Source organism: Cataglyphis hispanica, chromosome 7, assembly GCF_021464435.1.
Source record: "Cataglyphis hispanica isolate Lineage 1 chromosome 7, ULB_Chis1_1.0, whole genome shotgun sequence".
Lineage (NCBI taxonomy): Eukaryota > Metazoa > Arthropoda > Insecta > Hymenoptera > Formicidae > Cataglyphis > Cataglyphis hispanica.
In genome coordinates this window covers 2365044-2391602 of record NC_065960.1, presented here as the reverse complement: position 1 = coordinate 2391602, position 26559 = coordinate 2365044, and the positions used below count along the sequence as shown (strand labels likewise).

General features: G+C 37.8%; 1 protein-coding gene across 5 annotated transcripts in view; it reads left to right on the top strand.

Annotated features, from left to right (window-relative positions):
* LOC126851196 (cell adhesion molecule Dscam2-like) overlaps nucleotides 1-26559 on the top strand; it is a 137884-nt gene that overhangs the window by 40673 nt on the left and 70652 nt on the right. The window lies entirely within an intron of this gene.

Below are 26559 nucleotides of genomic sequence, written 5' to 3'. Positions count from 1 at the left end.
AATATGTTTACGTCGCTCGAATGTATTATAGAACGCAAAACACATAAAATGTCTAATTTTGCAAGATGAAAAATATAATTATGCCTTTTATTATTAGCGTCTCTGCTATCTTTATTTGTAATGAATCCCAGGTGTCTAGATATCATCGTCGGAATTGATTATGTCATTTATCCTGTTTGTTGTCTCCGTTTGTTTTGGTTATACAAAACAAGTTTATTTTCAAACGAACGACAAGAAAATAGCTCCTCGTCGGCCAAATTAAATTATCGCATAAAGAAGCGTGTTGCGTCTGTCGTTAACAGCTGTCGACTACTGTCATTTCGCGAAAGCGGCTCGCGCAGCTGTTACCCTCAATTTAAAACCGAGATGCACAATTTACGCTTAACGAATTAACATTGATCCCAGAAAAATACGCTTTAACGCGCATACATAATGTAAAACTGTTGTTTATTTAAATAGCCAGTTAAACGAAAGCATAAGCTATTTTCAGAGTTGTTTACGCAAAACAGAGAGCATTTTTTAATGGTACTTTATGATTATTGAAATTTATATAATTACAACTTAATTATAATTACGATTTATTTAGACAAAGTATTAAACTTTTTTATAATAAAAAAGGAGAAAGTTGCGTTCATAAATATTATACATATTATAATAAAAATGAAGAAAGAGCATTTGCAAATATTATGCATGTACATTTCACGAGATAATATTAAACTGACAACGAGTATATATGTATATGTATACATACGTGTTTAAGTCTTTTTTAAATATATTTAAATAATTTTTATGAATATATGATATTATAGAGAGATCATCTAAAAGTCATATAGCGTAGAAGCTGGTTACTGCCGAGAGGCAAACAGCGTCGTGTGAAAATCCAATTAACCTACATGCAGCCCGTAAAAGCGCGTATTGGAATACGGCTGTTCTACCCGAGGCGATGCGTTTTTATTTGTGCGTATTTCATTGGAAGAGCATATTATTTCGTGATGAAAATTCATTCAATGTGTGAGTTAATTCTTTCGCACCTAGCGCGGATGATGGGCATGTTTTTTTTTGTCATCTACAATATGCAAAACGTATAGTTTTGCAGTCACTCAGCATTCCAGTTTAGGAGCGTTTTTTTTTTTTTTTTATTCAGTATTATCGCAAATAAAATAGAGAAAAGAAATAACACCTTTTTTCACCCGCACTTAATTTAAATCAAATTTTTTCAAAAATTCTGTGAAAACTTTAATTTTTATTCAAGAATATTATATATATGTATATCCCATCGTGTTATTATTAATTAACAAGATTTAATTTAATCTTTTCAAAGTTTATTTAGATTTATTATTCAGATACAGGATATAGAATATTATTTAAATATATAATTTATTCTCTATATATATGTGAATAATAAATTTGAATAAATAAAGATTCTGAAAATATTAAACCAAACCTTGTTATCTAATAACACAATGAGATAAGAAGCGCGTTAAAAAAATTTCCTAATTTATTCTGCGACGATTTAATGCTATATCAGTTTCATTTTACATCGATCGGTCGACAGATTAAAGAACTTCAACGTCTTTGTACGGTGCGAAAACGTAAATGCGAATAAACCGATGTCGCGGACGTGACTCGACTCGATCGCTAAATTATGTCACGTCGTCGACGATCGAGCAGCATAAATTTTCGTCGCGCAAAAACGGCAGATCGTTTGGAGGAACGCCCGCATATAAAGTGTTCATCCTCGTTATCCTGTTGCGCACGAAAATCCACTCGCTCGCGAAATTTTCCTTCCGATAGGTGTGGCGAGAATGGAGCGTCGAATCTGCCTTCGCTGCCGAGATTTACAAGAATCGTTTAATCAGCGCGTAGAATAGAAAACCCGATTTCGCCCGATGCACGTTTAATCGTCGAAATTAAATCTTCGCCGCGAGGCCGGCAAAACTTGGCCGAGTTCAACTTTGCGTGAGCGCTCGAAAGAGAGAGGGAGAAAGCGAGAATGTGCAGCGAGTATCTCTTGGATTACAACGAGGAGATAAGCGACTGTAACTGTACGTTTAACTCACTCGATCGCTTCCGATAGAAAAAAGACGAGAAAGAGAGTGAGAGAGTGAGATATATACATACACGTAACAGAAATTTTTTGTATGTTTTTTCGCTGTGGGGAATTAATTCCGCGGTGAGATTTGTTCGCGCTCTAATAAATTCGATATTCTCTTTCTCTGTCCGATTTATTTTTTTTCGCGATGTATCTTTATGCTTTCTTAAAGCAAGAGTGTCAGTCACACGGTATGTTATATAATATACATTATTGCGAATTATTTATTGTAGTGTAGAGAGAGATATGAATATATTTTTAAAATTTCCAAATATTTTTTATATGATATAAAGAAAGAGAGACGAAAGATGTTGTAAATATATTTTAAATGAATAGAGATCATCAGTGGATTAATATTAATATATATTAATTACAACGTCATTTTATAGCTGAGAATTAAAAGAATATAAATAATGTGCAAATATTTGTTTTTCATGCAAATGACGCCATATATTCATAGTTTTATTTTTGAAAGCCGATATTTAAAAAATTTAAAATATGTGCGAATATTTTTTTACGATGTCGAATGACTGTAATATTATAATTTTCGATATGAAAGCAAAAAACGCACTATTTTTTTACAATCTTTTCGCTGTTTAACGAACTTTTATTTTTAATTATGTGTATTAATATGTACTGTATGAATATTAAAATCATTTGGAATCAAAATATAAATAGTGAAGGGCGGATAAGGATCTTAGCATATATATATATATATATATATATATATATATATATATATATATATATATATATATATATTAATGTGTAGTAATTAATTCGCGCAGGACCTAGATCGATAATCGATAATCATCGTCATTTTATTTGCAATAAAAAATTGGAACTTGGGAGATTCATTCTCACTCACATGGTATTACGAACATCTTATTTCGGTGCGGTGTCCCGAATTTCCTGACCTAAATACTCCACGCGGACTCTCGATCGACAGCCAATAATCATGGTTGTTTCGATTTTTGATCCAATAGAAAACACGGATATCGTCGTCCAGCGAATCATGTCGCGTCCTATTGGCGTCCCGTTGGCTTTCTTCTCGCATCCTTCTCGCACTCCTCATTGCATCCTCCTCGCGCGATCTTATCTCTAATTCCTTAAAAGGCACGCTCGTGCTCCCCCTCCTCCCCCCTGAAACTCGATACGCGAATAAAAAGCGAAACAAAAAATGTACCGACACTTGTTTTTCAGCCGTTTAGGTGTCGCATTTCACACCGGAGGTGTGAAACAACCTGTTTATTTGTGTCCAGCTGTCATCGACTTCTTATCGCGTACAAGTGATTTATGTCTCAATTTAGTTGAGACTCACACAACCTTATTTCATACATTTTAGTTACTTACACACGCGTATAATGTCGGTGTAACGCCGAGCGTTCTCTTTAAGATCGTTAAAGATGCGTTTAATATATTATTGAGGTTTTGCGATTAAAGGAAACAATATCACTTGCATAAGATGTTTTTTTTTATATATTACACGTATTTATATTCTTTTAATTCTTAGCTATAAAATAGTGTTATAATTAATAATAGCCATAATCAGATTGTTCTTTTAACGAGCTAATAAGATTGGCGAACGTAATTTTAAAGCATCTTCATAATTATTACAATTATTAATTATTAATTTATTATTATTATTATTATTATATATTAATTATTATTATAAATTAAGGAGAAAAAATAGAAGAGAAAAAAAGGGAAAAAATTAGTAACGCGACACGAATGCGTAATCTACATGTACAGATCCACGAAGGGATAATAACCGAGCCGTCACCCAATTTATCCCGTAGAGCTCGATATGAGATTGGAATGGCTTCGAGAAGAGAAGAGGAAAAAAAAAAGAGTCGGCAAATACGCGCTCATGCATACGGCCTTTTTCCGGAGTGACCCCCGGTGCACTCTTTTTGCACACCTGGAACACCCCATCTGTATGCGCTTAGAGATGGTGTTTTAAATGGATCTGGTCGCGAATATGTGTGCGTGCGTGTGTGATTTTATGCGTCTGCGTCGTCTAGGTGAAAATAATTGCACGGCGTTCGTACCTTGACGATCAATTGAACACACACGACAGAGATACAAGATTTTATTTCATTGCGCTATGACTCCGCGATGAAAAAAAAAAAAAATAAAATAAAATAAAAGATGACCGACTTTCGTTAATGAATGCGATATTGAACGTTTAAAAGTGTTGCAGCGGCAAAAATAGCGCTGAAAAATGGACAAATTTGCCGGATCGGATATTAAGGTGAATTTTGCGCGATAAATTTTTTCACACGACGAGTTTCGATCGACCGGTCTTATTTTGCCCTGGCTCGCGATTACCGCCGGCTAACGAAGCAATTTATTTTTCAAACGCTTGCTAGCCACCCACGTTCCATATAACGCAAACGCACATTAATTAGTCGCCGCGGAACGCAACGCGTCAAAACGAGAGAGCGCAACACGCGTGTACACGTGCGTACGGGGTACGTCGTGTCAAACTCATCTACCAATCAATATTGACCGGAGCGCAGAGAACGTACACGCGAATACATGGCAATACATCGATACGTCGGTATAAACGCGCTTTTCCGTTCCTGCAAGCAGTGTATATACATATATACACACACACACACACACACACACACACACACACACACACACACACACACAGAGCATGACATACATACGAGTATAGGCGCATTATTTCGCATCAGGCACCATTCCTGTTCCAGACATGAAATTAAAGCGATCGATCGCCGCTGCGGATGCACTTCGCTGGAAGATACTACCTCGTGTAAAGCGAGGCTTAAACCACGCCAATCGCCACAAATTGATGAGCGATCGATGATTTATCGTCGCATCTCAATTCGCACATTGATTTTCGCAAGCGAAATACGCCAAAGAATATTCTAAGTAATGCGTGTTCTATAATCGACAGAAACATTTTTTTAAGAGTTGTTCAAAAATTTTAGCAGCAATTTCATTCGAAATTTTTGTAATAATGTTTCTTTTTTAGTTCATATCTGATAAAAAGAAAAGATATAAATTTAAATATTTACATATTATTAATAACATGAATATTTTAATGTGAAAGTGCTTTGAATCATGAATTTTGCGAATTTATTTGTCATATAAAAATATTTTTATCAAAAAAAAATATTGGATAATAACTAAAGGATATAATGTGAAGGAGACTTAACAAGTTGATTAAGCTGCAAAAAAAAGCAAAGAAAACTATATCTTTATTTTATTTTCTTATATCTTTTATTAATTATCGATTAGAAAATGATACGTTCTTAAACATCGATACACACCCGTATCTTGCGATAACAAAATGGCACGAAGCCGTCCATCATACGTTTCGCGAGGATTATATGTCTCTAGTGCACTCGGCTTGAAAATGACCAGCTATCAGTATTATTATGATATACTTGCACGTCGAAATCAATACTATTTTCCAGAAGAGCGAATTTCTGGCAGCTTTACGGCAAAAAGTATATATATATATATATATATATATATATATATATATATATATATATGTGTAGTATCATTGAACGTCCGAATCATTAAACGTGATTCGGGCGCATAATGACGGAAATAATTGCTGATGCATAACATTACGCGTCTGTCGCCATCGCATTGTTATGAAAATTCAAAATTCGGCCGAGAGAGTTGCGATATAAACACTCATCGCCGCTGGGTCTTTTAAAAGAAAATAATTATCTCGCTTTGTAATTAAAATTACGTGAGCATAATTTCGCCAAGATTAAAGCCATTTTGTGCATGCGCGTGAGGGCATGTATATGCAAACCTGTTAGGCGCGCAGAATTTGCCTTTATATTTGTAACTATATTACTTTCCCGCTTTCGAGAGTTAGAAAACACAAATTTAGTTTATAAATAATTCAAATATATATACACATATATCGCAGTTATGCGCGCACTCTGTATAAAATTGATTCTCCGCTATGCGACAAAGCTCGGTTGCGTTTACAGACAATTTTATGTGTCGACGAACATACAGATTGGTGAATTATTTCGACACTATCGTGTATAATGGAAATGCCATTCTATTCGACAACAATGGAAGAGAAAGGGAGAGATTGTAACGTACGCTGAAAGCGCTATAATATTCGCGAATGAATGAAAATCACGCGTTGTGCGGGCATTTTATACAATGCAGCGAGTGCACATCGCCACTTCTCGTTAGTCATTTTCTTTGTCACATGTGTCACATTTAAAAATAATTGACATTTGCACAATTAAACTAAGATATGAGTAACGATCTGAATGTAACAGAAATGTTGGTTGTACCGTACAAAACGATATTCCCGCTTGTATTTTCGATGCTTCTACGTTTCAGACAATTTTATATTTCATATATATGATCTGAAAATTAATAAAAATCAAATTATAATTAGTTTTATAAGATACTAGATACGCTAAAATTATATCTGTCAAATCGACAAATCGATTCGAAGAAATCGGTAAAGAAAACGCGGATGTATGTGAAGGAGAACATATGGTCCGCACATGTCCAGTATATTTCATATATATATGTGTGTGTGTGTGTGTGTATGTGTGTGTATGTGTGTGTGTGTGTGTGTGTGTGTGTGTGTGTGTGTGTGTGTGTGTGTGTGTGTGTGTGTGTGTGTGTGTGTAGTGTGTGTGTGTGTGTGTGTGTGTGTGTGTGTGTGTGTGTGTGTGTGTGTGTGTGTGTGTGTGTGTGTGTGTGTGTATGTGTGTGTGTGTGTGTGTGTGTGTGTGTATGTGTGTGTGTGTGTGTATCTTGTATAAGTCACATAAGCGAAGTTTGGACCAGCTCTCTATCGCGTCGCGCAATGACGTTTGAATTCGTGCTGCGTTTTTCAATGGAGCGCATTTAGAGCCAGTCGGTCATTGTTTCCCAACTGCCATTCGGTTCGAACTTCGACCCTTATCGCGGTAATAGGGTTTCGGCGTGATGTTGAATTTTCATGAAACTGCCGTACGGAATGTGCGCCTGTGTGCCTGGAGAGCGTGGAATAACGCGTGGCGCGTCGAATGAAACGAGAATAAATTTTCGCGTTAGCGCATGCATCTGTATCCCGGATCTGTAGAGAGAGAGAGAGAGAGAGAGAGAGAGAGAGAGGGCGTTGGATTCTCTCTCTCTCTTCTTTTTATTCTAGCGCAATATGCAAACTTTTCTTTCGAATATGAGAGCGTCGAGCCAGCAAAACGAATTCGCCGCCCATAACTGCGGCCGTTCGCAAATTAATCGAAACCTCAAAATCCTTTCTTTTGACCGATAGAAGACAAGAGTCGCCGCCACAGGAAGCATAAAAAAAATAGATACAGGAGAGCTATTTATAAAAATATTTTTTTTTTTAATGGAATTGTAATTCGAGAGCGGAAATTGTGAAAAATAAATTAGTATTGTGTACGATAAATTTTCCTCACATTACGATATTATATTAAAGTCTCTGAAACTCTTTTACTCGATATTGCATGATAATGGAACTAATCCAATGAAAAAGATAATTGCCATCGATCGCGCTGATTACGAGAGGCGGGCAAATCTGAGGTTTTATCACAAAGCATAATGTTGGCTCAGGATAATCACAGTCTATGAAAACTGCTCGTCGAATAATTATTCGCTCGCGTGTTGCACGAGTGCGGATAGCGATGATATCGATTCTTTTGAATCTCAATTAATGGCACGGAGGAGAAGAGGGCCCTTTTTCACGAGGAGAGCCTTTCGTCATTCCGCAGTCGATGACTGCGACAAAATGAAAGTGCAATCGCACGGGTCCTTTATGAACAAAGAACTGCGAGAAAAAGTTGATTCCTGTGACCGTTACCGGTAAACCGACAAATCAGGGCCACTCTCGAGGAAAGGGGAGAAAACAAAAAGTTTCCTGCTGAAACGTATATGTCGTCGCGAGCACTCTTTATAATGAGACCCACCGAAGTTTCGCCGGTATGGAAAAGTTTCATCGATCCTCCATCCAATCCGATGATGCGTTTAACTTTGAGGGCTAGCGTTTGATCCGACCATTGGATAGAGAAAACAGATAAAACGCGGATGGGAAATAGATCGAAGAATCACGTGACGCGAAAGTAATGAAAGCTTGTAGATGCAGAAGCGCGTATGCGATGTCTCATCGCAAAGATCAAAATTGATTCATCGTGATCTCTAATTTTTTATTCTTTCCTAATTTAATAACTTAATTTTTATAATAAATCAGAGTATGCAGCGATTTTTATTCGAATTTTTATGCGAATGAGCGTCTTGACAAGTCCAAGACGCTGGAAGAAATTTAATATGAATGGAAGGAAGAAGGAAGCAAGAAAATTCTATCGATCGTTAAGGGGTAGGAGGGAGCAAGAAGGGCACATGGTCGATCTAATGAGTATGCCTGCGTGCGGGAGACATGACTCATTCCCAGGGGACTGCGTTAATTCCGGGAGACCTGATTAATCGGAAACAGGACTATCGTGCAAATAGGCACGAGATAACCCGGCCGCGTCGCTCTTGCCTATCTGCCGGCATGTCCTCTCTCGCGCTCCATAATGCATCCTGATGGCGAGGCGCTTCGATCGGCCTCATTCCCAGATACGGAATTAAGTCCATGAGGCATGCGAGACCGGGCGGCCGTAGAGCCAGGATCCCATCGATTTAATTACGATCGATCCGTCAAGCCTGGGGATGGTCCTTCGTGCTGAGCGGCCGCATCTCGTCGCGGCTTGCCCTAAATCCCGAAAATGCATGCCTCGCGACCGATTGTCTGGCGCCGGCTTAGGATGTAACGTGACGTTTGACAATTATTCGACCTAGCTCCTAAAGAGATACAAGAATGTTCCAAGTGAAAGAAATTTTCATCGCAAAATTAGACAAAAAATTGATTATATTTTTGCAAGGTAAAAGAAAAGGAAAAAAATATATATCTGCGATATAGCTTTGTATCTCGGGAGGAATATTTCATTCTTAACAGATGGATTTGTCACCGAGCGCTTCCATTGTGATCGCTACGTCGTCTACGAAACAACGAACGCGTGACTATCGTATAATTGCGCGATAGATTTATCTCGCCGGCGTGTATAACGCTTCGAAGTGCGGAAGCTCTCCCCAGTTTACGATGATAAATTGCATAAGAGCCACGCTACATCCCGGGAACTTACGAAAGACCGCGTCGCCCGACTGCGTCACGTGAATACATCGCGCCGATGTCGATGGAACATTTCTCGAGAGAAATGCGTCGAGAAACAAATCTATCGCGTCGTTCTAATTGCAACCCATTGAGAAAACGTGGCTGTTTCGCGCTCCTGAAAAGCTTCTCCGACAAGGTTTCATTCCGGCGCGCGGCGCCGAAGAGAAAAGCGCGAAGTCGGCTATTAAATTGCGAAATAACTCGCCGCTCCGTCCAGAGAGAGACGACGAAAAAAAAAAAAATAACATGAATAACGAGAAAAAGAGAGAGAAAGACACACCTTAAAGGCGATAGAGCGATGGTTCGCGCGCGGCTCCATCGTTCATTGAACAGCAACTTTATCGATATCAGTTTTCATTCTTTTTGCGTGCCACATCTATCCGAGTGGAATTGCGCGAACATTTTATATTTTATCCCTGGCATTGCGTGGAGCTCTACGGAGAGAACATTTATCGTCTCGACGCAAGACAGAGAGAAAGAGAGAGAGAGAGAGAGAGAGAGGGGAATTCTTTTATCAATTGGCGACGTATGATTTTTGCAGCGCGTTTTCAGAGTTTCAAAGTTGCAGAGAAGTATACTATTTCGAAAAATCACTTCCTTGAACAACATCGACGGCTTTATTGGACGATAGGAGAGAGTAGACGTCTTTGTGCTCTGTTTTATCTCGAGCCGAGTGACGTGTATTTATGTAAAATGCGACGCGCGACTCCGCTTTGCGCCACTATACCACCTACCATTCGCTTCCGGTGCACTTCGATATAATTTGAAAGCTGTCACCTGCCTGGCGAGATCCCGGACAAAGGCCTGACTTTTACTTATTACATGCCTCGCTTTCGTGAGATTATATTTTCGAGTCTGCTTGCTGCCTCCTCCAAGAAAGCCACGTGTAAGATAATCGCGACATACAGGCTGATGACGAATGATCACCCTGATCGTGAGTTCAAGTTTACTTTTTCATCGAGAATAATTTTACTCGTTTAAATAAATTAGTGTAAAAAAAGAAATATTCTGTGCAAACGCAGGGATAATCCAAAGGCACTATAATGACTATGCTATTTCTGTATAATATTGCAAATAATATTCATTTTAAGATGACTGATTCAACTTTTACGATCGATTACGCAGTCCATTGAAAGCATTTTTTCCCTATATATTCGCCTTTTTATCTTTCTTTTATTTTTTATCGTGTCGATTTTTCATGTATATTTACTTGATTCATATTTTCTCTCTCTCTCTCTCTCTCTCTCTCTCTCTCTCTCTTTTATCTCATAGCAGTGCGATGCGTTCTTTGATGTAGCGTTTTGGTGTTCCACGTTCATCGCCGCATTATTCCGCGTTATTTATTCATTCGGGATAAAGTCCGATGCGGTGAGTAACGAAAAAAATATCACGCCGTACTCGTTTTTATATCGCACGAGCATAGCGAGCGTAATAGCCGTAGCCGAGTTTCGCAACTGGATGGTGTGGCATAATATCACGCGTAAAATAAAAAAAGCGCCTCTGGCTTGCGCCACGTTAAACTCACGGCGATAAGAAGAGAGAAAGAGAGAGAGAGAGTGTGGCGTGCGATGAAGGAATTCGTCCTATGCCCTTTTTAATTATATTCGGCGTAATTAACGACGCAGTGCTGGCAGCGTCTAATGAACTATATATTCGAGGCACGAACGATCGCGCATTCGCGCCTCCGCGCTATATGTATATTCTGTATTTTTTCGCCCGACGCGATTGAAAATAATTCATAATTATGTTTGCGGCGCAAATGCCAATTAGAGCGCAAAGCGAAATGTACTTCTTGCGTGTGATACGCGCCGCTGCAAAATGTCCATTCGTGTATTTCACCATCGACGTTAAGTTTCACGGTTAAATGCGCTTTTGCGATAATCACTTGGATTCATGTGTGCGAGGCATGTATTTTCAATGCGGATTAAATGTGCAGGTTGCTTGATAACGATCGCACGATTTAATAATGACACATTTGTGTTTTAGATCTCTTTTTCTTTGGTAAATTTTTTTCATTTATTGATATTCAAGGACCAATTCTATAACAACTAGATTTGAATGTATATAATCAGAAAGCGAGAGTAGTTTCGCAGCGGCTTTTTTATTTCCCGCTGACACAGCGATGATATTTTTCTAGAAACGTAAATCTCCTTAGATATGTATATCTTCCGTAAAGTCTCTCTGAAGCTTCTAAAGCATCGTAAAAGATTTCCAGTCGATCTACATTTATGTATCAAAACTCTCTCGTTCGTCCGCTTGTGCAGTTTGATTAGAATTATCGATTCTAGTAAGGGGGAGATTTTGTGATAAGTCAGCGAAATTCTTCTCAATTTAAGAACGCATAATAACTAGTCAATCGAAAGTAATTGCCATCCGAAGCGTGTCGTTTTAAAAAGAATTTCTTACTCAACGCCAAGAGTTTATTTGCGGACGTTCTTATTAAATTTATATCTTTGGGTAAAAAATATCTCTCTTCTGGATCTGAATAATTATCTTTTTTATCTGACCCTGTCACTAGAAGTCGATAATATGTTTGAAAGTTTTTCTCCTCCTTTCACTTGAATCGATTTAAGAAGATAACGTTATCTTGGTTATCTTATAAAAGCTATAAATGAATAATTTTCTTAAAGGATCTTTTTATAAATTTTAGATCTATTAAAAAAAAATCGAGTGCCATCTAAATTTTATAATTAAATTCTAAAATTCAATAAAATATATATATATATATAAAATCTTCAAAATGGAAGCTTATTACTTACTACGAATAATTAAAAATATTTGTCTATATACATATATCTTTTTCTAATATTTATTTCATAAATACAATAATTTATTTTCTACACTTTAGAGAATTCATTTGTCTCTCTCTCTCTCTCTCTCTCTCTCTCTCTCTCTCTCTCACTGAGTGCTCTCTCAATAAATTATTTTCCTTTTCTCTTACTCCCTCACTTATTTTATGACGGCTTTTATCGCGAGTTCATTCAGTGCCCCGGTAAGTAATGAATTTCTTTTGAGTCGCGCACAACGCCACTTCACCCCGCCCGTGTTTCTTTCCTCCTTGGGTGCATGTCGACATGCCTATCTCGTGGTTTTCCTCGCACCGCTGGCTGCTCTCGCAGATCGATTCTCCATTGTATTCGCGGTATTGAAGTATCCGCAGAAGAGCTCATGCGGCTACGAGGTATTATGCTAATTCAGCGTTAGCAAGTATACGTGCGAGTAATAAGTGATGAATAGTTTATGCGAAAGAGAAAATTGACGAGCAGCTTAAAAAATTTCAACGCGAACTCATCATTCGATATTATCAATCCTCTCTCGTTCATATCGAGCATTTTAATAATGATCCACTCGATTCGCCATCGTTTTTTATTTTTTTTTTTCTTTTACGAAAAATTTTATTTTTACGTATGTGAACTCAATTACAAAATTTTGAGATTATTAATATTTTATATTATTTATATCTTTTTATTACAATTTTAATATAATTTGTGGTTTAATTATAATGTATTTTTTTATTTTTTACATTTTAATTATATATATATATATATATATATATATATATATATATATATATATATATATATTTTACGAACGTGTGCGCGAGTCTCAAGCTTGAAAATGTCAAGCGACAGATGGAGGAACTCGTTCGGGAAGCAGGTTAGTAAAGCATTAATCGAGCGGATTAACTTCGCTAAGAGGGGGATTAAGAAAGTTACTCCCAGCAACGAAAGAACTTAGAGCTACTGCTAAGCAGTTTACGAAAGAACGACCTAACGATGTCGTCAAACGTTATCTTCTCCGCGCAACTTTTTTCTTCCCTTGTCTCTTTCCCCCTCTCTCTCTCTCTCTCTTTCTTTTTTTTTTGTCTCTTATGAAGATGTTTCGCCTTTAGAACAAAGGATTCTGAAAAGGGATCAGCCGCATCGTGTATGCCTTTTTACTTTTAGGCGGTTTCCCGAAACGTTCGGCAGATGCTACCGCTTCTTGAAATGCACGATACATATACTTATTTCTTTTATATGTTTCATATCTTCTTGTTTTCGCGTAATATCAAATTTTGAACAAATTTAAATTGCATAATGCAATCTTGAAATCTTTTATGCGCGTTTAAAGATTAAAAATTAGTTTGATCCTTAATTTTTAATTAATTTAATGATTACGCGAATAAAACGCATTTTATAACCATGATAACAGTAATGAAAAATTTATTTTATTGATTGTGATAAAATTAATAATTTTGTGTATTATAAAGAACTATGATAAAGAAATAAAATTTTTTCTTCTTCTATTCGTATAGTAAACCGAATTCTGTTTAACTCGGCAAGTTTGTCCTTGTCGCAACAGTTATCTCAATTTATTGTGCTTGACATCGTAATGTCGAACTTGTCGAAAAACTTCGAAACTCGCTCGATCGTGACATGAAGCACAAACGACGAGAACAGAAGAGCGGGAGACAACATCAAGTTAACTGACGGTCATCTAAAAATATTTGAACCACTGTCGGAGATAACTTTACCGTGCGCACGTACACGAAACATACATTTCAACCGCGCGATGTACATGAATAAAAAAATTCAAAGTTATATTTAAATTATCTTGAAAATATAAACCATCTATAAAAATATTTGCGATCGGTCATAAAAGCGAAGCTGTTTACTTCAAAGGATCCAACAGAGAGACAAAGGAGGAAATTATTGATCGGGTAATCGTATCTGGGTGAGTCATGGGATTTGCAACCATCATGGATATACTGACCATGGATATCTCCTCTTGTCCCGCGGGAAAGCGCTTAGCGTAGTTTCCAATGGGGGAGGATTTCAGAATGACTGACAGATCGCGTGGAGTCGAATCTCCGCGAACCGCTTACGGCAACCATCCCGCTATACTCTCTCGCGAGAGGATATCAAAGAGAGATTTGCCGAAATACGCATTTCTCCGGTACTCGTTGATCTATTTCGCCCCTGCCCCGACTCCCTCCTCCCGCCCCCCGCGCTATTACGAATCGGCGAATCGATCTGGAATGATAACGCGATACGCATCCGATTATCCGTATGATGATGGAGGTTTGGCAAAGGCAATGGATCCATGAGATTGTCAGCCATTCCAAAAATTCTGGAGATTAACTTGCCTTAAAATGTCTGTACCATGTTCTCCCTCTGCTACTCTTTCTCTCTCTTTTTCACATCTGTCGTGTCTTTTTTTCTCGCTTCTTGATAACTCTTCGTTTTCTTCCGCTTCGGTACTTCGCTTCATCTCTGTCTCTCCTCAACACCCTCCCCCTCCTTGGTACGGGGGGAAGCACTCGCAGTCATTTTCTCCATTTTGCGATTCGATTTCCGCCGATATTGCTGCCGTCTCGCTAGATTCTTCTATTCGGTCGGATGAAGACGCTGCCGAGGGAGATATATTCGCTCGTGATAGTGAGACAGATAGAGACGGAGAGAATCGGCGGAATCGAGACGGAAAATTGGTGCGCTTGGCACGAGGAAAAGAGACGGGGGCGTGAGACGCGAGAATGCAAGGTCGAGCTGAGTAAGAGATAGACGGACGAAGGGCGGGGGAGGCGTACGGGGCCATCGGGGCGACGTCAACTAATTTCATCGTCGACATTGTCTTCTCTTTTTGGATCGAGCGGACTTCGATCACAACGGTCGAGAGAGAACACGCTTCACCGTGCACGCATAACGCGAACGATGCATGCATATGGCATCTCGTACGAAACGCTATCTACCTTACGAGTAGGCACGTTTTCGTGGACGTTATCACGCACTCGTAATATAAATTAATCCCGCGGCAAGAGATACTTGCGCGATTGTTAGTTATATGGTAATGATAAGATTAATTAGAAGTAAAAAAGAGATTAATGCAAAAAAGCTCGACAATTTAAAATAATGAATGTAACAGCGTCAATTTTTTTCATTAAATTGTTTCTTTAAATTTCGTATTTCCGAAAACGTGACAATGTACTTTTCGATCGAATTATTATTTGAACGAAGAATTGATTAGTAAAATGTAACATTATATGAGACAGGACTATGTACTTTATATCAAATATATTGCGTTGAGCGTTTTTCCAATGCATATATTTTTTCATATTTGACTTTTTATTCGATTACTACGGCAGAGGAAGAATATGCAAAACTTTTCCTAAAATAAAAGAGATAAAAATATCTTTAGTGGAATAATAAGAGAAATATTATCGAACAAAGTTAATTATTACTATATTAGAAAAATTTAGAATATATCAACTCACGTCTTACTTGTTCGTAAAAGTTTAAATCTGATATTTATTTCATGTACCGGGTTTATCGGAATTTGTATTATATCGACTATCGAATAAAATGAGCTGTATATGTGCGGCTACATACCTTCCTGTAATTGTTTTAGCGTGTTTGTGGCCTAAATTTCAAAATATCAGAGTTTTCACAGTCATGGCGATGTTAATAAATGTACGAAGCAATCTTTCGGGCGAATTCTTCCTTCATGAAGCAATATCTGCTGTGGTTTCTCAGTCAAAATTCATGAAAATTATTTAACGAAAAAAAGGACACACAAGCTTTTTCGTTCTATAAGTGCTTCTATTTAATGCTATTTAAGACAAAGATAAAATAAAAAGCAAAGGAGAATAAAAAAAGTTTAAAAAATTTGGGAAATTAACACGTTTATTATAATTAATATTGACCAAGAATCATTGTATTACTTGAAGTGTCAAAATAACAACAGCATTTCGGGACAGAAGATTTATGTATTAATCCAAATATAAATTGGATGCACATTTCTATTATTTATATGTATTTTTGACGAATGTATACGTTATCGATCAAATCTTTGAAGTTTAAAGAAATAATTAGATTATAAGCGGAACGTTTGATTTTTCCGCGACAAAACAGCTTGCTCGTTTCGTTATTCATAGGGGCGGATAGAGGAGGGGGGGAGGGATGGGAGGGAAGAGTGAACAAAAATCGGCCAACTGCGTCGTCGGTCGGATCGAAAAATCGCAGGATGCTCGCGTTCCGCTTGGCGTCGCCGCATTGTTTTTATGAAGTGACGCAAGCCGTTACGGATTTGACGAGATTGGAACGAAAGCCGCGTCACGCCGAAGTCTGCGCTGTGGATTGATCCGCCTCGCGTGGTCTCTTATCCGACATGTGTTTGCCGCCGTATACGTGTGTCGGTGCAATATGCACAACCGGTATAGACCAATCGGACCGCGCCCCGCTGCAACGCGGCCGGCAGACTCGAGGTGGTGTACGGCATTGTACGGCCTAATAACCGAGGGTGAAATTAACCGTGATCCAGATCAAACGCTCCGAAGAGCTCTAAACACGCGCGGTAGAATCGTCAACCTGCGATGCAACCAGTGTATATATACGTATATGCGAGCACGTATTGTTTAACATATGTACATACACGTGTAGGCAGAAACGGCGAAACCAATAATTTGAGAAGTTCTGCGGAAGTCCCGAGTCTGCAGATGTAATATTGCAAAAGTTGTGATTGAGAATTTAAATCTTGAGAAAAAGTTAAGAAAGGAAGAGAGAGAGAGAGAAAGAGAGAAAAAGAGAAATAAGATATGCTTTTTCCCGCAAATTATAAGAAAAATATCTTTTTACACTTGAAATATTTAAGTATTTAAGTCAAATACGTCGTGTTAAATTTAACATGACGTATTTGATTGAAATACTGAAATATTTCAATTAAAGAAATAATAATCAGTTGTACACATTTTAGTCAAATCAATAACTCTTTTTTCTCAGTGTAGGAAACACTGTTCTGTACAAATATCGGTATATATGGATTAAAAATATTTAAGTGCAAAAAAATAAGTAAGGTGGATTTATTTTTTTTTACAGAACTCTTCAGTTAAAAGAATCACGCAAAAACGTAGCATAATTAGATTTATCAGCATTTACATTGTGAAAATATCGTAGAAAAGATTCATAACTTCTTTACATAATATTGAATTATTCACTATGTGAAAAGTTCTCTCTCTCTCTCTCTCCCCCCGCCCTCTCTCTCTCTCTTTATGGAACGAATGTATATTCTCCATTAAAGCAAATATCCAAGATAATCATTTACCATATAATAATAATGTGTATTAGCTTTAATTATTGTTGCCACAAGATATTTGTATCCAACTAACCATGGCCAACGACCGTGTTTAGTTAAATTTCGATCGGTCTTGCCCAACGATGCAAGTACAACTAAAGTTTACAGGAATTATATTAGCATCATAAATGTAGATACTATATACATTATTAATATTGATGCAATATATTCACATCAAAACTCGGATTTTAAATAAACTCAGAAAATTGATATCGACGTAAATACTTGCAGTATATTTCGCGCTGCGAAATCTCCGTGAGTTTACGAGTATAATAATTCATTGTTATTGCAATTAAGCTTGCCGTTGGTTGAAACAACAAACTGAGAGCAAAGTGATGATATAATGAAGCAACTGACAGTACGCTTTGAATCTGGGTCCTAATTTCTACGTTTCTGTTTCGAAAATTGCGAATCCTTGATTGTCATAGCGAATCTTCCTTGCAACATTTGCAAATACACACAAGCTTCTATGTTCTCGTTCTTTTTTTTTTTATGTATTCGAAAGAGCCACTTTTTTTATTTATTCCTTTTTTTTTGTCTATTCGGAAAAGTCATTTTTTCTGATTATATTTCCATATACATTTTATATCATACATGAACGTAATAGATCAATTATCTTTTGATTTATATTCTGAAAGAATAAGATAATTTATTCAGATGAGGATACATAAACTTTTGCGTACGTTTCATAATTTTCACACGCGAGATATTAGCTTCCATAAATATTTAATTTTTTTCTATTTTTTATTTCTCTCTTAAATAAATCACTCGATTAATTTTAGTTTCTAATTTAATCTCGGATATAAAAAAAAAAGTCGCTGAGACTGAATTCCGTGACGTTTCGTTTAACGCAAAAATGCGCGAAATCGAAAGCCGAGGCTCGCGCAATTTGCTTCCCAGTTCCTTAAGTCAACATTGCCGTAGCTGAAACTCAAGCTGTGCCCAGTGACTATGGCGTCTTAATTACAATTTAACGCCTCTTAATTTAACAGCAGCAAGGTTTGCCGTACCGCACAGCTCTATGACCAGCTACAGCAAACAAGTCATTGCAAATCTAGAAATAATATCGCGATGCTACATGGCGTCAGATAAGAAATTTTCAAGGGCTGATTACTTCAGACCTTCCGCGACTTAATTCGCGAAGCTGAAACTGCTTAATCACACTTCCATTATTTTCTTCTTAACGCTTGTTTCTGCACGCCAAATATAACAATTCAAGGAAAAAGAAGCTCAATTCTTGAAAATATTAAAAATTAGACAATATCTTTTTATTAATGCATAGATTAATGAATTATTTGTAAAAATTCCGGAGATAGATTTTTATAAATTAATCATGAGAAGAAGAGAGAAAGAGAGAGAGAGAGAGAAATGCTAGATAAATTCTAAAAGTATCTAGAATATCTTATGTAAAAATCGTGTAAAATAAAATTTAAATTAGGACGATGAAAGTATTTATATAAAGAAATATTGATTCTCTCATAAAAAGAGAATTCTTCTAAAATCAACATTTTATCTTATCCGAGCGACCTCGCGTAAGAATTTTCCGAATAAAACCAACGTGTCGGAAAAGTACTCCTTAAATCACGGAATTATCGCGCAATGAAAGGCGTTGATGTACGAGCGACGAAATTCCTCGACTCTGGGAAACGTTTGCATTCGCGAAATCCACTCGCCGACATTTCGACCCTTTGGAATGTCGCTGCCGAGAACACAATCCGTCTTGGCCGATATATCGGATCGAAGGGCGTTGCGTGTCGGCGACGACGCGGCGCGATAAGGACCGTGGATAAGAAAGGGCGAGCCGAGAGAAGACGGATAGATTAGGTAGAGATGGCCGCGGCGCGCGTTCTGTGACGACCAGACGGTCCGTTAATTCGTCACTGACGGTTCTGTCAGTGTCGCGATAATGCCCCAAAGGCCGTTGCGCCTCCGTTGCAAGTCGAGGGTGACGGTGCGTACATCTGTAATTAATCAGACGTCGAGAATGCAAGCAGCAAACCGCCTCCCTCTTGCAAGATCCCTCGACTGCAACGTCTACACATAATCAACACAGTTCTGTGCAACGCGGCTGCATACATATATATATACATACATGTATCCTTGTTCTGCACGGAGCGCGGTATAGATGCTATACCGCGCGAGACAGGGAAACCGGATACGTATGTAACGGCGGTGCTGATGCCCGGAAAAGAGAGGGATCCCAGCATAATTGCACACCGTCACACATATACATACGTACGTACACATGTATAGAATGTATGCATATATTGCAAATATCCTGCCCGCGCGCCTGACGACGTCTCGTTTGCACGCGAACAATACGCGTATCCGCATCGCATGGAGTAAGCCATAGTCTTCGCATTACAAGGGAATGCGGGTCGTTTTCCGTGGCAGGAGAAATGGTTATTGACAACGAGATGAATTTAAAACGCGGAAATGCGCGGATAAAAACGTAAGCGTGTAAATGAACGGAACGGGGCCGATTTCGGGATACGGGTCAGGGAAAGAAGGATGGAGCTCGCAAGTTTTTCTGTATCTACTCACGAGATATTCTTTATTATGGAAAAGAAAATCTTTTTTTTATCACGCACATATATTCTTTGTTAAACTCATGATTATTTATGGTATGCAAAATACGAGCCATTAAAGCCATGAGCGCTAGAGATGTAAGATGCATTATAGAGGATGGCACGTGACTACGGCGTGTAAATGATGCCGCAGCGTAATTACAATGTATATGGGAAAGAAACTTTCTCTCGCAACCCCCGCGGAACTCAAACTTTCGCGGTAAGTACATAATGTACAGGGGCTGCAGAAAATTACCCTCCTTCTTCTCCTTCTTATTCTCCATTTAAATTATGTGATAAATCGAGTCTAATTTAAAAACGAACTTTTCACGATTCTCCGAATAATGGACATTTGTTTGAACAGCTATTGTAATAATCCTTTTAGTGGTTGGTGATATTTTGTCCCATGCATTTACTCTCCCTTTTCTTAAAATAGAGAGAGGAGCCGCGCATTTTTGTTGAGACGATACTTGATACGTTTTTTTAAATTTTAAAATTGGATTATTTTTTTCACGCATTTTTCAATTATTTATTTAATTATATTAACTATTATAAAAAATATACAAGCTGATGATTTTTCTATAATGTTACTGAAACTTAATTTTTTTTTTAATGAAATTTCAGTTAAATCTTCAATTTAAGACGATTATTTAATTCACGGTTTCGATTAAGTTGATTTATTCACGTTAATTCACATAAATTATTATAATCGATGTCGGCTTTTGATTTAATGCATTCCTTAAACCGAGTTGTCACCAATTAACATTTTGCGGAGAGAAACTCTGGTAAACACCAACCGGCGGCAAACTCTCTATGATTAATTAACTCCTGTTTATCCAGTGCATTCGCCTGCCGCACGTGTGCATGCACGATGGAATTGAATATACCGGCTATCTCGCGGGTTACTCCCGTGGAGACGGGAAGGTAGGGAACGAGAGAGAGATGAGAGTGCACGCGTCTAAATACGAGAGAAACTGTACACATCCGAATGCACGTCAATGTGCATTCATTTGCGCGACAATTCTCGAAGCGACATCGGGTTGCAACGCCGTAATTATATCGCCAGACAAATTGCATGCATTTGCATTAAACGTTAGGTACATCATAACGTATTACGATAAAGTTGGATAAAATCAAACTTTCAAAATTTGTCTCGAAAAATTATACATGTTTGTTTACAGTTACAGGATATTTTAAATATATTGTGTTTTGTATTTTATCCATAATATTCAGACGAATATATATAATTTAAAATAAACACAATAATAATTACATAATATATAATATATAATAACATTGTTTTCTATAATTTATTATTTTAGTGTAGGAGAGGTTTTATGTGATTCCAGTTTTTTCAATATTCTTATATTAAATGTTTATCATTACAAAAACGTCATTATTTTTTATTTATTACTCTTTACAGGTGAGTACTATGCAATAACTTTTAGTGGGTCGAAATTGCATATATTGTATTCGTTATTATCCCGTAATAATATTTTATTTCTCTTGATTTTGTATTTTTATATTCTCTATTTTTTTATTTTCTTATCTTATTTTGACATTATAATTTAATTCTTCGATCAGTTTAATCTTTTGAGAAATTATCTTGAGTGAGGATTGAAAACTATATTCAATAATCATTTCCTACAAAATTTACAAGATGATACCTGATATCTTTAATAAATTTTGTGATGATTGTAATTCAGCTATTATTGATAGATTAATTTGCAATTTTGATAATTTTTTTTAACGAGATTTTGCATTAGATTATTATTAATGTTAATTAAAACTAAGTCTGTGTAACATATCATCGAAGGCAAAGGTGAAATAATGCGTTGAAAATGAAGTAGATAATGTATAACATTATCCATTGTCCGTATATGTCCGAAAGAACAGATGCGGCTACCGCAGTATAATGCACCGTGTTGCGAGGGTCATTAGGTCAGATGCATAAATGCGGGTAGAGACTCGACTCGTCCCATTAATGGCTACCCTGGAAGATTACAATGCAGATTAAAAATGTATACGAAAGAACGAACTTTTTACTCTTTACTTACATACACGGTTTTTGATATGCATAATTTTAAACTAGCATACTCAAATCAATATGACAATCCACGATTTTAATATGACTCTTCGGCATTTTGAATTAATAATTTTTATTTGTTAAATGCCATTACTCGCGTTTATTATTTTTTTTTTTTACTATAATGCTTATGTATTTTATGTAAAATATTTTTTATAAAAAAATATTTATTATCATTAATTTTTTATCACAATGCGCGAATGGTACATCGCATTTTGACCGCGTGAATTAGAAGTGAACTCGAAGACATAAATACAGCGTATTCGATGATTATCTTTATTATCTCGATGCGTAATTTTCGCGTGAATGCAAATGCGAGCGCGTGCGTGACGTCATGCAAGAACACCGAACGCGTACCGAATAGGTATACACAAATGGATGACTGGGGGTGGATCGGGGGTGGACCGGGGGTGGATTGAGGATGAGCTGGAGCGTGCGAAATTGCGTATATGTAAATGCGGCCTACATAACAATGGTGCATTATTGTATACCGATGCGGTAGGTTGCGCCGCGCTTGGCAGACGCAGCATGCAATGCGCATCACGAACAGAATTTGGAAATGAAAATATTTCTATTGTTCGCTCGATTCTCTCGAAGATCACGTAAAATTGATCGAAAAATAATAATCATGGACATTCGAAAAATTTCGATTCATTTTCGGGCAGATGCAATTGACTTTTATACTTTACGTCGTTTCAGGAAATGAGATAAAGTAATTCGCCAAGTTCACGAGTAAAATCAATCGCAAGGCGCACATATATAGATATAGAGAACGCAGTCAAACAGTTACAAGGGTCACGGATATGTCGCGGTTTAATCCGCCGGCTTAATTGGATTTTTATTCGAATCGGGGAACTCGTGCTTCGCGAGCTGATGGCAATTTTTAGAAAAGAAACGGAATTTATTACGCCATCGAACTTGGGATATCGTGCTTCTCGTTCGTCGACTCAGTCAGGAGGCGCGATACCAGGTGGAAATGCATGAACTACAGCGAGGTCACACGATGCATCTCAGATGCATCGCGCGATATCATGGGACGAAAATGGTCAACGCGGTGCACGCGTGAAATGACCCTGCCACGAATTGCAACGAGCGAACGTTTCAGATGACTCGTAAAGATATGTAGAATGGAGGCACACACGCCGCAAACAAACGTTGTTCCATATCACGATGTCACGGTCATTTACAAAAAATATCACCGAGAATAATGGAATGGAAATGTTTATGCGACGGATATTCAGTTGCACGAAAGTTATGCCAGTAGGATTATATCATATTTTCTTGCTCATGACAGAAAGAGTTCTTTGATGTTTTTCATAAAGGGAAGTTACGCGCTTTCTCGAGATACTTCGCATGACGTACAAACATGCGTATGATACACGATAATATTGTAGTTTCTAGAATATGAAACGTAAACATCAACATTTAAGAATCTCTATACTTTGTTTACATATTTTTTTTCATTTAAATCAAAATACTTTGTCGATTGTTTATCATTAAAGAAGATGTCAAAAATATCGATTTTTGCGACAGAGAAACTTTTCAAATATTTATATTTTGGATTATACATATATTAAAATATATTAAAATATATTAAAATATATTATATATATAATACATATATTAAAATATAAACACAGAGATATACATATAAGAAAAATATGATAAAAATTCCTTCGGCTTTTTAGCGTAATTTTTAAATCTGTAACTCGAATATTGTGCAGATAAATGCTGGACGCAGAGGAGAAAATGCGATCATGTGCGAAATTCGGGTGCGAATGTGCATTTTCGGCAGAGTCGAATTACAGAGTGCGAAACGTGTCGCGATAGCGATTTTCACACAAATTTTCTGCTAACGAAGCAAAAGTTCGTTAGCATCGACCGCAGGTCACTGTGTTTTCCGCGACTGAATTTTCGCCACGCTGGCAGCTAGGAAGTCGCTCGCGCCGGAGAAGCGAGCGCATCATCCGGTATCGTTTGCATTAAGGGTGCGGAAGATAAAGGGATGGCAGAGCTGGACGAAAAAGAGAAAGAGAGAGAGAGAGAGAGAGAGAGAGAGAAGACGATGGGAGATGGCGCGTGTATAAACGCGGTATAGCCGACGATGCGGCGATGTAAACCTGCATCCTGGGGTGACGCAGGTGTCCGTACACAACACAGGAAGCGACGCGCATAAACGTCCCGTTGGTGTTTACGCGTTTACGGCCGCGCTTGGTTCTCGCATATACATGCGCGATCGGTATCGAGGTGCCGCATCGCGACACCTCGGGTTCTCGACCCGGATTCTCTCCGTCCAGGTTATCAAACTGCCGTTTTTCATGCATAATGCACCGATTTCTCCGCAAGTATCTCTCGCTCCATCTCAGCCACTCTTCTCCGTCTCCTCTCTCTGTCCCTCTCTCTGTCCCTCGTATGATCCCCTTTCTCCTTCCTCGGCCAGAATTTTCGTCGATCGCCAGAAAACAAGGTTCCGGAATTCCGGGGACAAAGCTGCGGAAATGCTGCCATCAGCTGCGACGAAGATCCTCTATCAGATTTCCTCCATTGAGAGCCACGAGGAACGGACAGTGTCACCGGGATGATGAGGGAAGGGAAGGGGAATGGGAAATGGGAAAATGTGACGATCGCATGTGGAAAGGACGATTCGGCAAACCAACGCGAATCGAGTAACGATTTTGACGGATTCACTTCTCCGTGTATATTTATGATGGAAAAAAATCGCTTTCGCGGAACGATGAAACGTTATCTCTTGTTACGCAGACTCGGATTTAAAGTCAAAATTATTTCAAATAAATCTCGATTTTTTACTAGCGGGGGATTCTGAACTTTTACACTTAATATTATAAAAAATAATATTATAAATAATATTACAAAAAATATTATTACTATGAACAGTTTTCTTACAACTTCTTATTCAAGTCAGACTTTAGTGCTCTTCAATTTAATAACGATTATTGATTATTTTGTAAATGAGATAGAGTGTTTATATAAGGTGTGAGAAACTTCTCATGATTATTAAATTTTTACATCAAGTAGCCTAGCGTAGATTCTTTTTATTCAGTGCGCGAATATTAAAAAAGTAAGCTTTAAAATTCATGCATCGGATTTCGTCGAAGGAGATGACGTTACGGGCGAGTTAATAACTTCGTTATGTTATTCTCCGCCTGATACTTGCTCTTTCGTTCAACGAGGCAGGAAACCGAAGCTGGAAGTGAAAGAGGACGCGAGGTGGATAGGATGCGCGCACTGCCGAGAGCGATATACGTTTTATTGCCGATGAAAAGACGGCTTGCTTGAATCCGTGGTCGTAACTGGAGCGATCAATCCGTTAGATCCCTCTTCCGCAGCATTTTTATTCTCGATACCTTCGAGAAGAGAAATCTCTGTCGGGAATCGACGACCCGCAATCCCCGTGTGCCTTTTAACATAATATGAAAATCGCGTAATTTCTCCTCTTCTTTTTCTTTTATTTTATCTTCCCAATATTATCTCGAGCGAATGTCCGTATATTTTATGGCTGCAATTTCATCTCTCGTCTTATTGATACTTTGAAAAATTCCGAAGCGGAATATATGATGTAATGCAGGTGCTTTTAAATTCCTCGAAAAATCCGAGAAAAAAAAATGGATTTTTAAATAAATTTTTATGATAATATTCGAAACACATGCACAAGTAAATTTTTGTATATATAAAGAGAAAAGGTAAGAAGCGTCCGTAAAAAATCAAATCGGATAAAAGTGAAATATACAGTCGATCCAGCGAATTGTTTATTGCGCGCGCATCCTTTATGCGATATAACACTCTTAACATCAAGGATGGAGCTATCAAATACTGTTGCTGTTCGATGTACGATACAGATGGAGAAACGATCGAGTCGACATTATTGCTCCATCTCGGATGAATGATTCCCTCGAGCGTGCGCACTTTTTCTAGTCATGACATCAGCTCACCGCGTTTTCCGCGTTTTCCGCCGTGATGCTACGCACACTGCATCTTCTTGTCGCTGTGAATCGCGCTTTGCGTATTTTACAGTCAGAACTCCTTACTCCGAATACATTCTGAATGTACTATTGCATAAACCGTCTCGGCTTCGTGGCAGAGATCTTCTCGTCTCTAAGCTGCGGAAAAATTGGCAGAGATTTATGGGAAATTGTTTCCTTGCGCGCGTGTGTGTTTGAAAAGAGAGAGAGAGAGAGAGAGAGAGAGAGAGAGAGAGAGAGAGAAAGACTTGCCGTTGCTCCGAGAACTATGCGGGATTATTCCTGCAGCGAGCGCGTCCCTCTGTGAAAGTAAAATCTTGCGACTGAAAACAGACGGCAACCGCACCACTTTACTACTTTCAATGCATATTTTCATATAAAAAATTCATTAGTAAATATATCCAACGCAAATATCGGATTAAAACCTCTAAAGAGGTGCGGGAAAACCTGAAAATATGAATGAACGCTCTTAATTTATTTTTTTTTTTATTCTAGAGAGACTTTATAAAAATCCGTCTGTGTCTTTCCAAAGAACTTACAAC